Raw genomic sequence first — 16,383 nt, 5'->3', positions numbered from 1 at the left:
GCCATTTGGGACTTAGCCAGTCCCATGTGTGTCCTGTTAGTTCAGAAAAGGAGAAGCATAGAGTTAGCATCCTCCTCCCCTTCCATTGGTATAGATCCTTCTACTGTAACTGGGAGGAAGATGAAAAAGATGAAGAAGTAAGTGGATGTTGGCACAAAGATAAGTTCAGTCCTTGAAAACTGGGTATCTTTGAGGTTTCTGAATCAAAGTCAACTTTCTTCTTTGCACACCAGTTGTGATTTTTACCAGGGGGTTGAGGCTTGCCACTTCAGTGGATAGCAGATTACACAGTTGTGGATGTGTTTGTGGTTTTGGACTCTCATGGATGACAAGGAGGACTGTGTATAACAAGTCAGATTCAGTGGGGAAACAACTTTCTCTTCCTAGCACATGCAGAATTATAGAGGATTGTATTTGAGAAATTCCTAGAAGTGGGTTGTGAGGAACATCCTGCTTGCAGGAGTCTCTTCCCACTTCCCAAAATGCACGTCCTGCCAGAAAAATGCTTTAGTACAAGGCTCAGGATGGGGAGGGCGGGCTCTCATTTTCCTTATCACCAATATGCCCACAGCATGATTTGTTCCATCTTCCCTATGAGGATGCTCTTCTGCCCTGATGATTTCTATGACCACAAGAACCAAGAAACCCTGAAAGAACTTACACAGTATGTCAAGCTAAACATGCCCTCTTCAGACTTGCTCTTCTGCTTATATATTCTTCTGGAGCTTACAAATTCAGATGGAGGAATGCATGACCCATGAGACCAAGAAAAAGAGGGAGAAGTCCTTGTTTACATGCCTTAGAGCTGGTGAGTAGGAATGGAACCTGTGTCTCTAGAGATGTGCATGATTGGTCAAGAGCCTTTAGTACACCCTAGCTTGGCAAAATATCCTTTTATGGATATTCTTTAGATAATATCTGTTCTCCTTTTGAAAGAACTTGGAAGCAGCCACTCATTAGAAACACCCTAACTTGGGGGGGGGTGTTCCAGGAAGATGGCGGAGGAGAAGCTGGAATCTAAGCAAGCTCTCCCATAGAAAGCAGTTTTAGAGTTCCAGTGAACAGTCTTAAGCCAGAGAATTACACCAAGTGTGCCATCACAGGACAGAGAGTTAGGCCAGAGAGGGGAAACCCAGGCAAGGAGACACTTCTGAGCTCTTGCCAGCAGCTGCCGCGGCAGCGGCAGCTGTGGAGGTGGCGGCGGGTGAGCACAGGAGCCATACCTGAGCCAAAGAGAGTCTGGGATGAAGAAGCCAGACGCAGCAGGCGAGCGGATTCTACTCAACACCAGCAAGAACTGACAAGGAGTGGACATCTTCATCCTGCAGTTTGCAGACCAGACACAACCCAGGAACCAAGACTCGGCATGAGTAGAAGCCTGACATCTTCACTCCTTCTCAGGGAGCAGAGGAGGGAAGGCCACCCCTACCCCCAGCACCAGAGATCTCCATCTTGGATACCGACAAAGCTCAGTGGAGCTGCTAGCTCCAACTCAGGCATTGGAAGAAATCTAGAGTCATTTAGCAGGTCACAAGAACCTAACTTGACCTGCCAGACTCAGCTCCACCCAGGGAAAAGTCACACAGCTCGGGCACCAGCCCTAGGAGTGACTTTCTTCACTGGGTAATCAGAGCCAGAGGCTGCCCCTTCCTCTAGCAGCCTCAACAATCAATTGAAATTCAGTAAACAGAAACCCTGAGAATGGCTCCAGGCTGGGCTCTGTGAGTTTTTCAAAAACTAGCCCCCGGGAAAAGCTACTGTCTGTTGAAAGGCCTCAACTCTACCCAGAACCTAGCCTCATCACTGCATCCCCCTCTTTTGTGATACTCGAAGTAGATCTGCCTCCAAATGAACTAACCTGGGAGGAGGATCGCCAAATCCTGGGTAAAGCAGAGCATTTGTCTGCCTGTTCGAACAAACTGACTTAAGAAACCAACCAAGCCACAGGACCACAAGCAGACCAGAGACTCCAACAAAAGGATGGCTACAGACACAAGGGAGATACAGGATTTTTCCCACCCCTCCCAAAAAAAATCAAAGAACTTTTCTTCTTCTTCTTCTTCTTCTTCTTCTTCTTCTTCTTCTTCTTCTTCTTCTTCTTCTTCTTCTTCTTCTTCTTCTTCTTCTTCTTCTTCTTTAAAAAAATTTTTTTTTGGTACCTTATATAAAATTTTTTTTTCTTTTCCAAAACTTTTTTTAATCCTTAATTTTTGCCTTTTTTGAAAAAAAATTGTTTTCCAGAAATTTTTTTTCCTCTTATAATTTTTATTTTAGGGATACGTGAGTGTGCGTTTTTCTTTCTTTTTTTGTTTTCTTTCTCTCTTTTTTCTATTTTAATTATCTCTTTCTTTTTTGTTTACCTCCACTGAACTTCTCATCTTTTTTCTTCTTTTCTTATCCTTTTCACGTTCTCTTCTCTTTCGTTCTTCTTTATGTGACTTAATTCTTGTCCTGCACATCCTCAGATAAACCCTTAGTTGACTATTAGACCCTATCCCCCATTGTGTACACACTTAATCCAGAAATTTATCACTCAATTCAAAACCTCTAAGACTTAAATTCCTTAATAGCAGTACTACCTCTTTATACCTATATAATATTTTAAGCATTTTTATTTTTAGGTTTTTCACATCTCCTTTATGTCCCTCCCCTTCTCTCAATATATTCACCTTCTTCTCTAAATAGATAGTTATCGGGTCTACATAATTTTATTAATTTTTACTTTTCTATTTCTTCTGGTCTCTTTTCTTTTCTCTTTCCCTTTCTTCTTTTTTTCTCCCTCTCTATTTTCATCCTACCCTACCTATTTCCTGCTTTGAGATTAGGACTTAGTAAACTCTCTCTGAGCCTCCCCACATCAATCTATTCCTAATTTTTATCCATATCTCTCCCTAACCCTAATAATTTCTGGTCTTCCAAATTCTTCTTTGCGGTTCGTAGCCCATTAATGTATAGTTGTTTGATGTTGAATAGATGTATCTGTTGAACTAGATTGTATCTGTAGACTATTGAGTGTACAAATTCAGACTTTGGTTGATGCTTGCCTTAAGATAGTGTTCTAGCACAAAACTGGTGCTATTTTCATCTCAAATGGGCAGAGTAAGCCGGAAAAACACAAAAAAATGGCAAATCCGGGTATCTCAATTCCCAATCTTGATAATCAGGGGACAGAACAGATAATGAATAATCCAGAGGACAATTTCTAAATAGCTCTACAAACACTGCTGGCAAACATGATAAAGGAAAAGATTGAAAACATAATAAAGGAAAAGATTGAAAACATAAAAAGGACTCTGTATGAGCGTGATAGGGAGACAGAGGAGGCAATCCAAAAGTTTATACAGGAATATCACAAGCATGAGGAAGCTACTCAAAAATTGATAAAGGATTTGCGTGAGCAGCTTGAGAATACTCAAAGAGAAAGGCAGGAATGGTGTGAGCAGGCTGAGAACACTCAAAGAGAACTACAGGACTCCCACGAACGGGAGGAAGCTAATCAAAGTGTAATGCAGGAATTGAGAGAGCAGGAAGAGAATACACAAAGATCACTAAAGGCATTCATGGAATCCATTAACAAAGAGCTGAAGGAAGTCAGGGAGACCACAAAGGGAATGCTGAATGGAGCCCAACAGAAGGAATGGGAGTACAAGGAAATCATAAGCAATCAACTAAGTGATTTGAGAATAAACACTGAACATCAAATTAAGGAAGTAAAGAACTTCATACAAGATCTAAAACAAAGCTTCAACAAAGAATTTGAAGCCATCAAAGCTGACCAATTAGAAGGAAAAGAGATAAAAAACAAAGTAGAAAGCTTTGACAGCAGGTTAGACCATGCAGAAGATCGAATCTCGGGGATTGAAAACAGCCTAGATATTATAGAGAAAGAACATACAACCATCCAAGACAAGTCCAACAAATATGACAGATCTATCCAACACTTGGAAGACACCATCAGAAGGCCTAATCTAAGGATAATGGGTGTAGAGGAGCACCTAGAAACAGAAGTTAATGGTCTAGGAAATTTGTTTAACAGGATCCTAGCAGAGAACTTCCCAAACATGCAAAAAGATAGGCCTATTCAGATACAAGAAGCTTTTTGAACTCCAAATAGAATAGGACATCCCACCGTCACATTATAATCCACACAGGAACAACTCAGACCATGGAAAAGATCCTTAAAGCTGTCAAGGAGAAAACATTAATCACCTATAAAGGGAAACCAATTAGAATCACCTCAGATTTCTCAGCAGAGACAATCAAAGCAAGAAGAGCCTGGAATGATGTATGCCATGCCCTAAAAACAAACAACTATCAACCAAGAATACTGTACCCAGCTAAACTCTCCTTCATAACTGAAGGCCAAATAAAAACCTTCCATAGCAAAGAAAAATGGAAACAATACATCTCCACCAAACCAGCCCTGCAAAAGATTCTTAAAGATGTCCTATACATAGAAAACCAACAAGACCACAATAAAGGCCAAGAAACTGCACCCAAACTGAGAATCCAAGAACGATAGGAAGAACCTAGTTTTTGCAGGCGCCAAGAAGGTGGATAACATGGCAGGAACCCCCAAATACCTCTCAGTCCTTTCTATCATCATTAACGGACTGAACTCTCCAATTAAACGACATAGACCAACTAATTGGATTAAAAAACAAGACCCTTCTATCTGCTACCTTCCGGAGTCACATCTTGCCCATAAAAACAAACACATTTTCAATGTTAAAGGCTGGAATAAAATCTACCAAGCAAATGGACCCCATAAACAGGCCGGAGTTGCAATCCTAATATCAGATAAAATAGACTTCAAATTAAAATTCGTGAGAAGAGATAAAGAAGGTCGCTACATACAAATTAAAGGATCTCTCCTTCAGGAGGATATTACAATTCTAATATCTATTCGACAAACAATGGAGCACCCAAATTTACCAAAGAAACACTACTTTCCCTCAAATGCCATATAGATCCAAAGACATTAATTGTTGGGGATTTTAACACACCACTCTCCCCACTAGACAGATCAACTGGGCAAAAACTCAACAGAGAAACCGCAGATCTAAACAGCTGCATAGATCAACTAGACTTAACAGACATTTACCGAACATTTCACCCAGCAGCATCAGAATACACGTTTTTCTCAGCAGCACATGGAATATTTTCCAAAATAGACCACATTTTAGGCCACAAAGCAAACCTGTCTAAATTCAGAAACATTGAAGTTATACCTTGCATTCTCTCTGACCACAAGGGAATAAAATTAGAACTCAACACCAAAAGCCACCACAGAAAGTCCGGTATCACATGGAGGCTGAACAACACAATGCTGAACCACGAGTGGGTCATGGAAGAGATTAGAAAGGAAATTCAAATGTTCATGCTATTCAACAAAAATGAACATACAAACTACCAGCTCCTCTGGGACACAGCAAAGGCAGTACTCATAGGCAAGTTTATAGCTCTGAGCTCCTACATCAAAAATTGGGGAGATCTGAAACCAACAATTTAATGACACATCTAAACCTCCTTGAAAAAGAGCAGCAAGGTAAACTCAAATCCAGTAGACAGAAAGAAATAATTAAAATTAAATCAGAATTAAATGAATTAGAATCCACAAAAACTATAGAAAGTATCAACAAAACAAAGAGTTGGTTCTTCGAAAAACTTAACAAAATTGACAGACCCTTAGCAAATCTTATAAGAAAAAGACGAGCACACACCCAAATAAATAAACTCAGAGATGAGTATGGAAACATCACCATGAGAACAACCAAGATTCAGAACATTATAAGGGAATACTTCTCAAAACTTTATGCTAATAAGTTTGAGAACTTGACAGAAATGGACCTTTTCTCTAGCAAATATTGACATGCCAAAACTAAACCAACATGAGTTAAACCAGCTTAACAGGCCCATATGAAGCATTGAAATAGAAACATCAATAAGAGACCTTCCAGCTAAGAAAAGTCCAGGACCAGATGGTTTTACAACGGAATTCAACAAGGCTTTCAAAGCAGAGCTCACACGAATACTCCTTCAACTCGTCAATGAAATTGAAAAAGATTTCAAAAGATCCCCAAACCAGGCAGGGACTCATCAAAGAAAGAGAACTATAGACCCATTTCTTTGATGAACATTGATGCAAAATTTCTCAACAAATTTTGTCCAATCAACTTCAATAATTCATCCAAAAAATCATACACCACGAGCAAACAGGATTCATTTCAGGGATGGAAAGCTGGTTCAATATACGCAAATCAATTAATAATATTCATCACATCAACAGCAGCAAGAACAAGAACCACATGGTTATCTCAATAGATGCAAAAAAAGCATGCGACAAGATTCAACATCCTTTTGTGATGAAGATTTTGGAAAAATTAGGAATCCAGGGAACATTCCTCAATACAATAAAGGCTGTATATGACAAACCTACAGCCAGCATTATACTCAATTGTGAAAAACTAAAGCCATTTCCTCTTAACTCAGGAACAAGACAAGGATGCCCACTCTCTCCACTTCTCTTCAATCTACTATTAGAATGCCTAGCTACAGCAATAAGACAAGATGCAGACATGAAGGGGATCCAAATAGGGAAAGAAGAAATAAAACTCTCCCTCTTTGCAGATGACATGATCTTGTATTTAAAGAATCCCATAGACTCCCCTCCCTAATTATTCAAGCTGATTCAAAACTTTGGCAAAGTAGCAGGGTATAAAATTAACCCCCCAAAATCAATGGCTTTTCTGTATGCCAACAATCAGAACAGGGTGGCTGAAATTAGGAAATCAACTCCATTTGTAATAGCCCCTCAAAAAATAAAATACCTAGGAATTAACTGAACCCAAGAAGTGAAGGACCTTTATGATGAAAACTTAAAAATCTTGAAAAAGGAACTCAAAACAGAAAATAGCAAATGTCAAAACCTTCCATGCTCCTGGATTGGAATGATCAACTTTGTGAAAATGGCAATACTTCCCATGGCTATCTACAAATTCAACGTGATACCTATCAAAATTCTAATCCAAAAATTCATATGGAACAATAAAAGACCCCGAATAGCAAAAACGCTCCTCAACGGAAAGAACACTGCTGGAGGAATATCAATACCAAATTTCAAACTCTAGTATAAAGCCATAGGAATAAAAACAGCTTGGTACTGACATAAGAACAGACTTCAGGACCAATGGAATAGAATTGAAAACCCAGAAATGAACCTACAGACCTATAGCCAACTAATCTTTGATAAGGGAGTTAAAATAATAGAATGGAATAAAGACAGCCTCTTCAGTAAACGTTGCTGGCAAAATTGATTAACTACTTGTAGAAAACCAAATCTAGATCTTTATATATCACCCTGCACCAGAATGAACTCCAAATGGATCAAAGACGTCAGAGTCAAAACAGACACTCTGAAAACATTACAGGATGGAATTGGAGAAACCCTAGGTTTCTTGTCTCAAGCCAATATTTTCTTAATAGAGACTCGGAAATACAAGAAATTAAGAAAGGTTGGACAAATGGGATGGCATGAAGTTGCAGAGCTTCTGCATGGCAAAGGACATAGCTTGCAAGATGAATAGAAAACCCACGGATTGGGAGAAGATCTTCACTAGCCATACAACGCACAAGGGTCTCATATCTAAAATATACTTGGAACTCAAAAAATTAAATCCCCCAACAACAAATCCTCAAAGAAATAACTGCCCAATAAATAAGTGGGCTAAAGACTTAAAGAGAAACTTCTCTGAAGAGGAAAGAAGGATGGCCAATAGACACATGAAGAAATGTTCAACCTCCCTAGCCATAAAATAAATGCAAATCAAAACAACATTAAGGTACCACCCCACTCCAGTTAGAATGGCAAAAATCAAGAACTCTAACAACAACAGATGCTGGAGGGAACGTGGACAGAAGGGAACCTTGCTTCATTGTTGGTAGGAGTGTTGAACTTGTTCAACCACTTTGGAAAGCAGTATGGAGGTTCCTCAAAAGACTTCACACAGATCTTCCGTATGACCCAGCAATCCCACTTTTGGGCATTTACCCAAATGTTTACAAACAAGACCACACTAAAGCTACCAGCACAACTATGTTTATTGCAGCACTATTTACCATAGCTAAGATATGGAAACGACCCAGATGCCCCTCAGTAGATGAATGGATCAAGGAAATGTGGTATATATACACAATGGAATTCTATGCCTCCATCAGAAAGGGTGAGTTTGCCCAATTTGTTAGGAAATGGAAAGGCTTGGACAAAATTATATTAAGTGAAGTAAGCCAGGCCCAAAGAAACATTGGTCCCATGGTTTTCCTTATTTGCAATATCTAGTATATGTATAAGTCAAGCGGAAAAGGTCAGATAACATGATGTTAGGAAAATGAGCCCTTCATTATGTATTTTTTTTGTTTATTTTATTTTATTTTATTTGAGAACATACTGTACAGAGGGGTTACAATTACATGGGCAGGATAATGCATATATTTCTTACCAAGCATTGCAGCCTCCTCCTTTGTTTACCTTTCACCTCCCTTCCCAGCCTCCCTCCTCCCCCCCCCACCTAATCATACCCCTCTCCTCCCCCACACCGACATTGTAAAGCTGGTTTTGACATGACATTTTTTTTAATTTAATTTAATTTTATTTGAGAACATACTGTACAGAGGGGCTACAATTACATGGGCAGGATAATGCATACATTTCTTACCAAGCATTGCAGCCTCCTCCTTTGTTTATCCTTCACCTCCCTTCCCAGCCTCCCCCCTCCCCCCACCCAATTATACCCCCCACCCCCCCACACCGACATTGTAAAGCTGGTTTTGACATGACATTTTGTACTTGTCATTGTTGCAACAGGTCCACCTGAATCCTTAAATGACTTGTGTTTTTAAATGTGTTTTTTCTTTCATGCATTTGTTTCTAACGCATTTATAAGATTATTTTTTTGTTGCTTTATTTGTCCCTCTCCCACAGTATAACCCCTGCTTTCACTATATTTGATGTCGGTATAATTTGTGGAGGAGATGGGGAAAAACAAGTCGTTTAAGGATACAGGTGGACCCGTTGCAACAATGAGAAGTACATGTTGTCATGTCGAAAACGAACTTTACAACTTTGGTGCGAGGGGGAGGGGAGGATTGAGTTGGGGAGCCGGGGGAGGCTTGGACGAGATGTGAAGGGTAAACAAAGGAGGAGGCTGCAATTCTTGATAAGTAATGTACTCATTATCTTGCCCATATAATTGTAACCCCTCTGTATGTTCACAAAAAATAAAAATTAAAATTAAAATTAAAAGAAAGAATTAAATTTTTAGGGGCTGGAAAGGTGACTCAGTGTTAGTTCGCTTGCCTTGCATGCATGAGGCCCTGGGTTGGGTTCCTCAGCACCACATAAGAAGAAATAAAAGACGGAAGTTGCACTGTGGCTCAAGTCGTAGGGTACTAGCCTTGAGCTGAATAGCTGAGCGACAGCACCCAGGCCCACAGTTCAGGCCCCATGACCAACCAAAAAAAAAAAAGAATGAAATGTTTAATTCCTTATTATATTAAGTCAGAACTATTGCTTACACATGAAACACATATTCCTGGATCAGAAAGGAATAAAGAAAGATCCCTACTCAATCATGCTTTGCTCACAATATCTAGAAACTTCCACTCTTTGCTCATTGTATAAAAAAGAAAAAGAAAAAAAAGAAATGTACTCATTACCTTGCTCATGTAATTGTAACCCCTCTGTATGTTATTTTCACAATAACAAAAAGAAAAAGAAAAATATATGCATGAAAAAAGAAGGATACAAACAGGAAATATGAAGACTTACCAATAGTTCATCTTTAATATTATAACTATTATTTAAATAACATTAAATGACCATACTCTTTGTCTCATGAGTTATTCTTCATAACTAAACTGAGGCAGTTTGCACAGCTTTCCATGTGCACTAGTGTTGTTTTTTTTTAATTTAATTTAATTTAATTTGTGAACATACTGTACAGAGGAGTTACAATTACCTGAGCAGGATAATGCGTACATTTCTTACCAAGCATTGCAGCCTCCTCCTTTGTTTACCCTTCACATCCCTTCCCAGTCTCCCCCCTCCCCCCAATCCTAATCCTTCTCCTTCCCTCCCTTCCCTCCCCCCCCCCCGCACCGCCGTTGTAAAGCTCGTTTTGGACATGACAACTTGTACTTCTCATTGTTGCAACAGGTCCACCTGTATCCTTAAACAACTGGTTTTTCCCCATCTCCTCCACAAGTTATACTGACATCAAATATAGTGAAAGCAGGGGTTATACTGTGGGGGAGGGACATACAAAGCAACAAAGAGATAATCTTATAAATGCGTTAGAAACACATGCATGAAAGAAAAAAAACATTACACATCTAAGGGTTCATTTTCCTGACATGACATTATCTGACCTTTTCTGCTTGACTCATACATATACTAGATATTACAAATAAGGGAAACCATGGGACCTATGTTTCTTTGGGCCTGGCTTACTTCACTTCATATAATTTTTTCCAAGTCTTTCCATTTCCTAACAAATGGGGCAATGTCATTCTTTCTGATGGAGGCCTAGAATTCCATTGTGTATATATACCACATTTTCTTGATCCATTCATCTACTGAGGGACATTTGCATTGGTTCCATATCTTAGCTATGGTAGGGACTTACTGTGTAGCTTAGGCTGCTCTAAAGCTTACAATCCTCCTTGGCGCTGGGATTACAGGCATGTCTACCATTATTGGCTTTACTCAGTAACTCTATTTATAACATTTTCTGCAAGAAATTCATTCATGCTCATGAAGATATGTGGCTTAAAGCTGTTCACATTAGTATTCTACTGTACAAAATATAAATAATATAGCTGGACATGGTACTATGCTACCACATGGTAATGCCAGCCAATACTCAGGAACCTGACACAGGAGAATTACGAGTTGAAGAAAGCCTGGTCTACACTGCAGAACCTTGTTTCCAAAGTTAAGAAATTCTATAAATATAAATCTACTATGAAACATACAATATGTTAAATTTATATAATGGAACAAATAGATCTTTGTTAATGGAAATAAAATCTTGGCAGAAATTTTAAATACATACATATGTATATATATTTTAATTTGGAGAAATAAAATTTCAAGTGGTATTATCTGCATCTTTCAGTCTGTCACCTATCTATTTACTGACACATTGATTTCTGTTTAGTCTTCACAAAACACTGTTTTCTCACATAAGTACCAAAAAATGAAAAAGAAAAAGTACAAAAAATGCATTGTCATAAATACAAATGTAGTTTAATCCCTACCATAATAATTTGGAAAACGTGCATTAAGTTATTGACATTGAATACTGCTCAAGAAAGGGAGTCTAGGGGAATGTACATTGTGTGTATGTGTGTGTGTGTGTGTGTGTGTGTGTGTGTGTGTGTGTGTGTGTGTGTGTGTGTGTATGTGTGTGTGTGTGTGTGTTTTCCATGAGTGAGTCCAAAGTAGACTAATTATACTTGGTTAGTCTTTTTGCTCAAAGCTGACACTCTACCACTTGAGCCACATCTCCACTTCTGGATTTTGGGCTGCTTTAACCCAAGATGCTCAGTTTTTGACCTCTAAAGTAGCTAGGTTTTCAAACATGAGCCACTGGCGGACAGTAACTACGTTAACATTTTTTGCATGTTTGGATAAATTTTAAAGTAAGACATATATGTTACATTTGAGAATGCTGGGAAATAGTAATGAATGTTTAACAGAATTTAAAGCATACAAAGCTGAGAATGGCAAGTAGCTGAGAATAGGCTGGAATAAATCAAACTTACCTATGACAGTTTTCAGTCTGTGCCCAGAAATGATTGCATTGTTGAAGTTCAAGGCCATCAGATAGCTGAGCTCCAGCTGGCTGCTATGCTCATGAGGCCAGCTAGTGCTATCCACAAGAATGTGGTGGTGTTGGATGGCAGGGGCAGCTTCAAGTTCAGAACCTGAAATATTTCAATTAATCTAGAAGGGGAAACATAACAGGACAAGGAATGTGATTAACAGTGCAGAATGCAAAAAACATCCAGTCCAAGGAAGACAGAATAACTCTTTCTATATCTGAAAAGAGTATTCTCTCACAAAGAATCTTGTGCCGACTATGGTGGTCAATGTTTGTAATCTCTGAACTTGGGAGGCTGATTTAGAAGTTAGCTTGAGACCAGCCCAAGTTTTAGGCCAACAGAAGGACACATAGTAAAATGCTATTTTAAAACAACAACAACAACAACAAAAGACCCAATGACTGGGAATGTGATTAGTGGTAGAGTGCTGGCCTCGCATGCATGACGCACTTGATTTGATTCCTCAGTATGACATAAGCAGAAAAATTGGAAGTGGTGCTGTGGCTCAATTGGTAATGTGCTAACCTTGAGCAAAAGAAACTCAGGGAGAGTGCCCAGGCCTTGATTTCAAACCCCAGGGCTGACAAAATTAAAAAAAAAAAACCAAGTGCAAAATGCTGTTTGTTGAAATAAATATGTTGAAGAATTCTTTTTACTCACTAGAAAATTGTGGTGCTGAGAATTCATCATGAACTTGGTTAGGAAAAAGTAAATTAATGATATATTGTCTGGCATTGGACAGGACATAGTGAGATCTAAAAATGATTGCTGCCTATGGTTACTTGATACAACTAATGTTACAGATACACTTGCCAGATTGTAAATTTTTAAAGATAGAATAATGGGTTTTTCTTTTTCAAAATAATTTTACTGCTGGCTGCCAGTGGCTCACACCTGTAATTCTTGCTACTAAGGAGGCTGAAAACTGAGGGTCTCTGTTCAAAGCCAGCACAAGCAGGAAAGTCTGTGAGACCCTTATCTCCAACTAAAGGTTCAGAAAATGTGAAGTGGCACTGTTGCTCAAGTGGTAGATTGCTAGCCTTGAGCTGAAGAGCTGAAGGACAATGCCTAGACCCAGAATTCAAGCCCCACAACAGACAAAAAATAATAATAGTAATAATATTAATTTTATTATTACAATTAAGGTGTTATATATAAAGGCTACCATTACAAAAGTTTGTGTATCTGCTCAAAGAAACATATATCCATATTCATTGCTAACAGCCAGGATTTGGCCATCTGCTTTCCAGCTGATCTCTGGGTGTAGAGGCAATGTGTAATACAAAGTAATACAAACCAGTTCTGACTTTAAATTATTTTTCTCTGCACATCTTAAAAATCAATGCTGACACATGAAATAAAAAATCCTTAAGTTTAAAACATTCTTCTAGACAAGTTAAAGAAATCGTGAGAACAAGTATTTTAATAATTATTTCAGAGAACTTGAACTCTGGACTTGGGTTCTGTATCTGAAATTTATTACTCGAGGCTAGTGCTGCCACTTTGAGCCACAGTGCCACTTCCAGTTTTTTTTGTGGTTAATTGAACAGAAAAGTCTCACCAACTTTCCTCTCCAACCTGGCTTTGAACTAGGCTCTAGACATCTCAGCCCTCAGAGTAGCTAGGATTATAGGCATGAACCCCTAGCACCTGGCTAGAATAATTGCTCACCTTTGACAGACGCCAGTTAGTATTAAATGCCAGTCATGTTTAACTTTGTAAAATAAAGTTAACTGAAATGCCTTACAGTAGAAATAAGGAATAAATTGTGTCTCTGGGTTACAAAGAACTTACAAAAAGCTACATATTTTCCTTGTTTTTTTATCTTCCAAAATTGTGTGGTTTCCAGAATCATACCTTATCTTTCCTTGCTGATTTCTTTATTTTATTTCATACAGGGCCACAGGTTCTTCAACTATCATTTATTTATATGAAGAGCTTGCACATATCTATTTCAGTCCAAATTCCTTGTAAGCATCTCTCATCCATATGTTCAACTGCCATAAAAAATTGTGAAGCACTAATTGTCTCTTTCCATTACTGGATATTAATGTGTAAATAAAATTTAGGAAAATAAAGAATAGCATCAATAAATATAACATGATTTTCATAGTAATGCTAAACATAAATTCAATGTTTATTATTTTCTGAGCAATTTAATAAAAACTTCAAGGAAAAGAAATCAACTTTTTTGAGTGCTAATATTTTGGTTTAAACTCAGGACCTTACCTTCTCACTTAAGCTTTTTCCCTAAAGGATGGTGTTCTATACTTGAACCACAGCTCTCCTTCCAACTTTATTTGGGGGATTATATAGAGATAAGAATCTCATGGAATAAAAACTCATTTGTGTCCATATCTTAGGGTTCATTTTACTTAACATCATCTTATATGGTCATATGATACCATGTACTAGTTACTGCAAGTAAGGGAAACTACAGACGGGACCTATGGTTTTGATCCTAACTTCAATGAGAAGGCAGGGATCTGGACATCTCACTTCAGTGTCAGCTCAGATAGGAAAGTCTGTGAGATTCTCATCTCCAATTTACTGCCAAAGAAAGCTGGAAGTGTATTCGTGGCTCGTAGCCTACAGCAAAAAGCTCAGGAACAGAACCCAAGCCTTGAGTTCAAGCCTTAGAATAGTGCATATACATACACAAGGGAAGTAAGTCACTCAAGTTCTCAACCTTCAATTTCCCTAATCCTAACTGTAATCCTGGTCAGAACCCTAAGAGTAATCTTCATGATAATAGTAACCCAATCCTAAAATTAATGGAAAATACTCGAGTTTAGATACATCCTTACAGATACGCACTGTCTTTGAAATGATTTGCAGTTTGCTCCAAAGACTACAGATTCCTAGACTTGGACTCTGATATCTATCTTGTTCCCTATTACGAATCATTAACCTCAAATCCTCATATCATGAAAAATACCATAGTTTCCACTAATCTTAACTTGTACAGAACTCCTATATCTCCAAAAAGAAGTCGCAGGTTTGCATAAAATCTACTCTAGTTCCTAACCCTTACTATATATCTAAACCTTACTAGAAACCTAACTCTAAATTTAACCCCATTGAACCCTGCATAGGAAACTTAGAGAAACTCTGTAGTTTTTGTTAAATTTCAAACATATTTTACTTGAAAATGTTAACAAAAAATTCAATTTTATTTAAAGCTTACCCTTCCCTAACCCTAAGCCTAACCTGAATTAGAAAAGTAACCCTAACACTGGAACTAATGTGCTTTGGATTTTAAAAGCCACACAAATACATTAGTTTTTATTCATCCTAACTTTGATTCAACTTATCTTTCTTAAAATAGTTTGTAGTTTTGCTCATTATCTTTCCATTATTGTAACCCTAACTCTAACTGGAATATTCAGGTTAACCCTCACACTAATCATACCCTAATCTTAATATTATTAGCCGTTTCCTATTTCACATTCATCCTAATTATAACTCGACTTATTCGAAGATTTACTTACAGTTGTACCCTAACTTTCCATTTCCCTAATGCTTACACTAAGCCAGCTGGAACTGAAACCTAACTTTCACCCTAATGATAGTAGAATTCTAATGTTTAAGAAAAAGACTAATGAATACTCCAGTTTGCACTCTGGAAATTAGTTTCAGTATGCCCTAATTCCTACAAATTTTCTGACTCTACCTCTGAAGTTATCTTGTTCTCTATCATGAACGATTATATTACTTGTCCTCAAATTCTCTTATCAGGAAAAATTTTTTTATGTTAGAATATTTAATATTTATTGCCCTGTTCATAAAGTTTTGCTTCAGAAACAAAAACTATATAAATATCTTTAAAGAAAACATAAGATCTTATTTTTCACATTACTATAAAGTATGATATCAAAATTATAAACATTTTGGTAAAAATCAGCGTTTTGTGTCTTCTTCATAGATGATGGTAATTCAGAGATTATTGAGTCAAAATCCAAATGTGAAGTTTAGGGTTAAACCTATTCTTAAACTTTTTTATTTCATTGCAAAACCAGTTGAAAATTTTCCTGTCAGATTTGAGCCACTGTACCTAGTTTAAATCTTGATACTCTTAACTTAGATTGTTCCACAATAACTATTTCACGTTGGACAGTTAAGTCCCAGGCTTTTTTTTAAAATTTTATTTTATTTTATTTGAGAACATACTGTACAGAGGGGCTACAATTACATGGGCAGGATAATGCATACATTTCTTACCAAGCATTGCAGCCTCCTCCTTTGTTTACCCTTCACCTCCCTTCCCAGCCTCCCCCCTCCCCCCACCCAATTATACCCCCCACCCCCCCCCCCACACCGACATTGTAAAGCTGGTTTTGACATGACATTTTGTACTTCTCATTGTTGCAACAGGTCTTATCAGGAAAAATTTTGTAGTTTCCATTCATCCTACCTTTTCCACAAACCCTGTACCCTAAAACAGTTTCAGATTTACTTACCCTCTAGTCCATTACTTAATGCTAACTCTCAACCTAAACC

At 37.9% G+C, this 16,383-nt stretch overlaps 1 long non-coding RNA gene across 1 annotated transcript in view; it reads right to left on the bottom strand.

Annotated features, from left to right (window-relative positions):
- LOC138818383 (uncharacterized) overlaps positions 1-11,952 on the bottom strand; it is a 29,136-nt gene extending 17,184 nt beyond the window's left edge. The window contains exon 1 of the long non-coding RNA XR_011369095.1: positions 11,824-11,952. This is a non-coding gene — a long non-coding RNA (uncharacterized lncRNA). The remainder of the gene's footprint in view (positions 1-11,823) is intronic.
- Positions 11,953-16,383: the final 4,431 nt, after the last annotated feature.

This window comes from Dipodomys merriami, unplaced genomic scaffold (genome assembly GCF_024711535.1).
Source record: "Dipodomys merriami isolate MVZ:Mamm:240054 unplaced genomic scaffold, mDipMer1.0.p SCAF_75, whole genome shotgun sequence".
In the NCBI taxonomy this organism is placed as follows: Eukaryota; Metazoa; Chordata; class Mammalia; order Rodentia; family Heteromyidae; genus Dipodomys; species Dipodomys merriami.
This window is presented reverse-complemented; position numbering and strand designations above follow the sequence as displayed.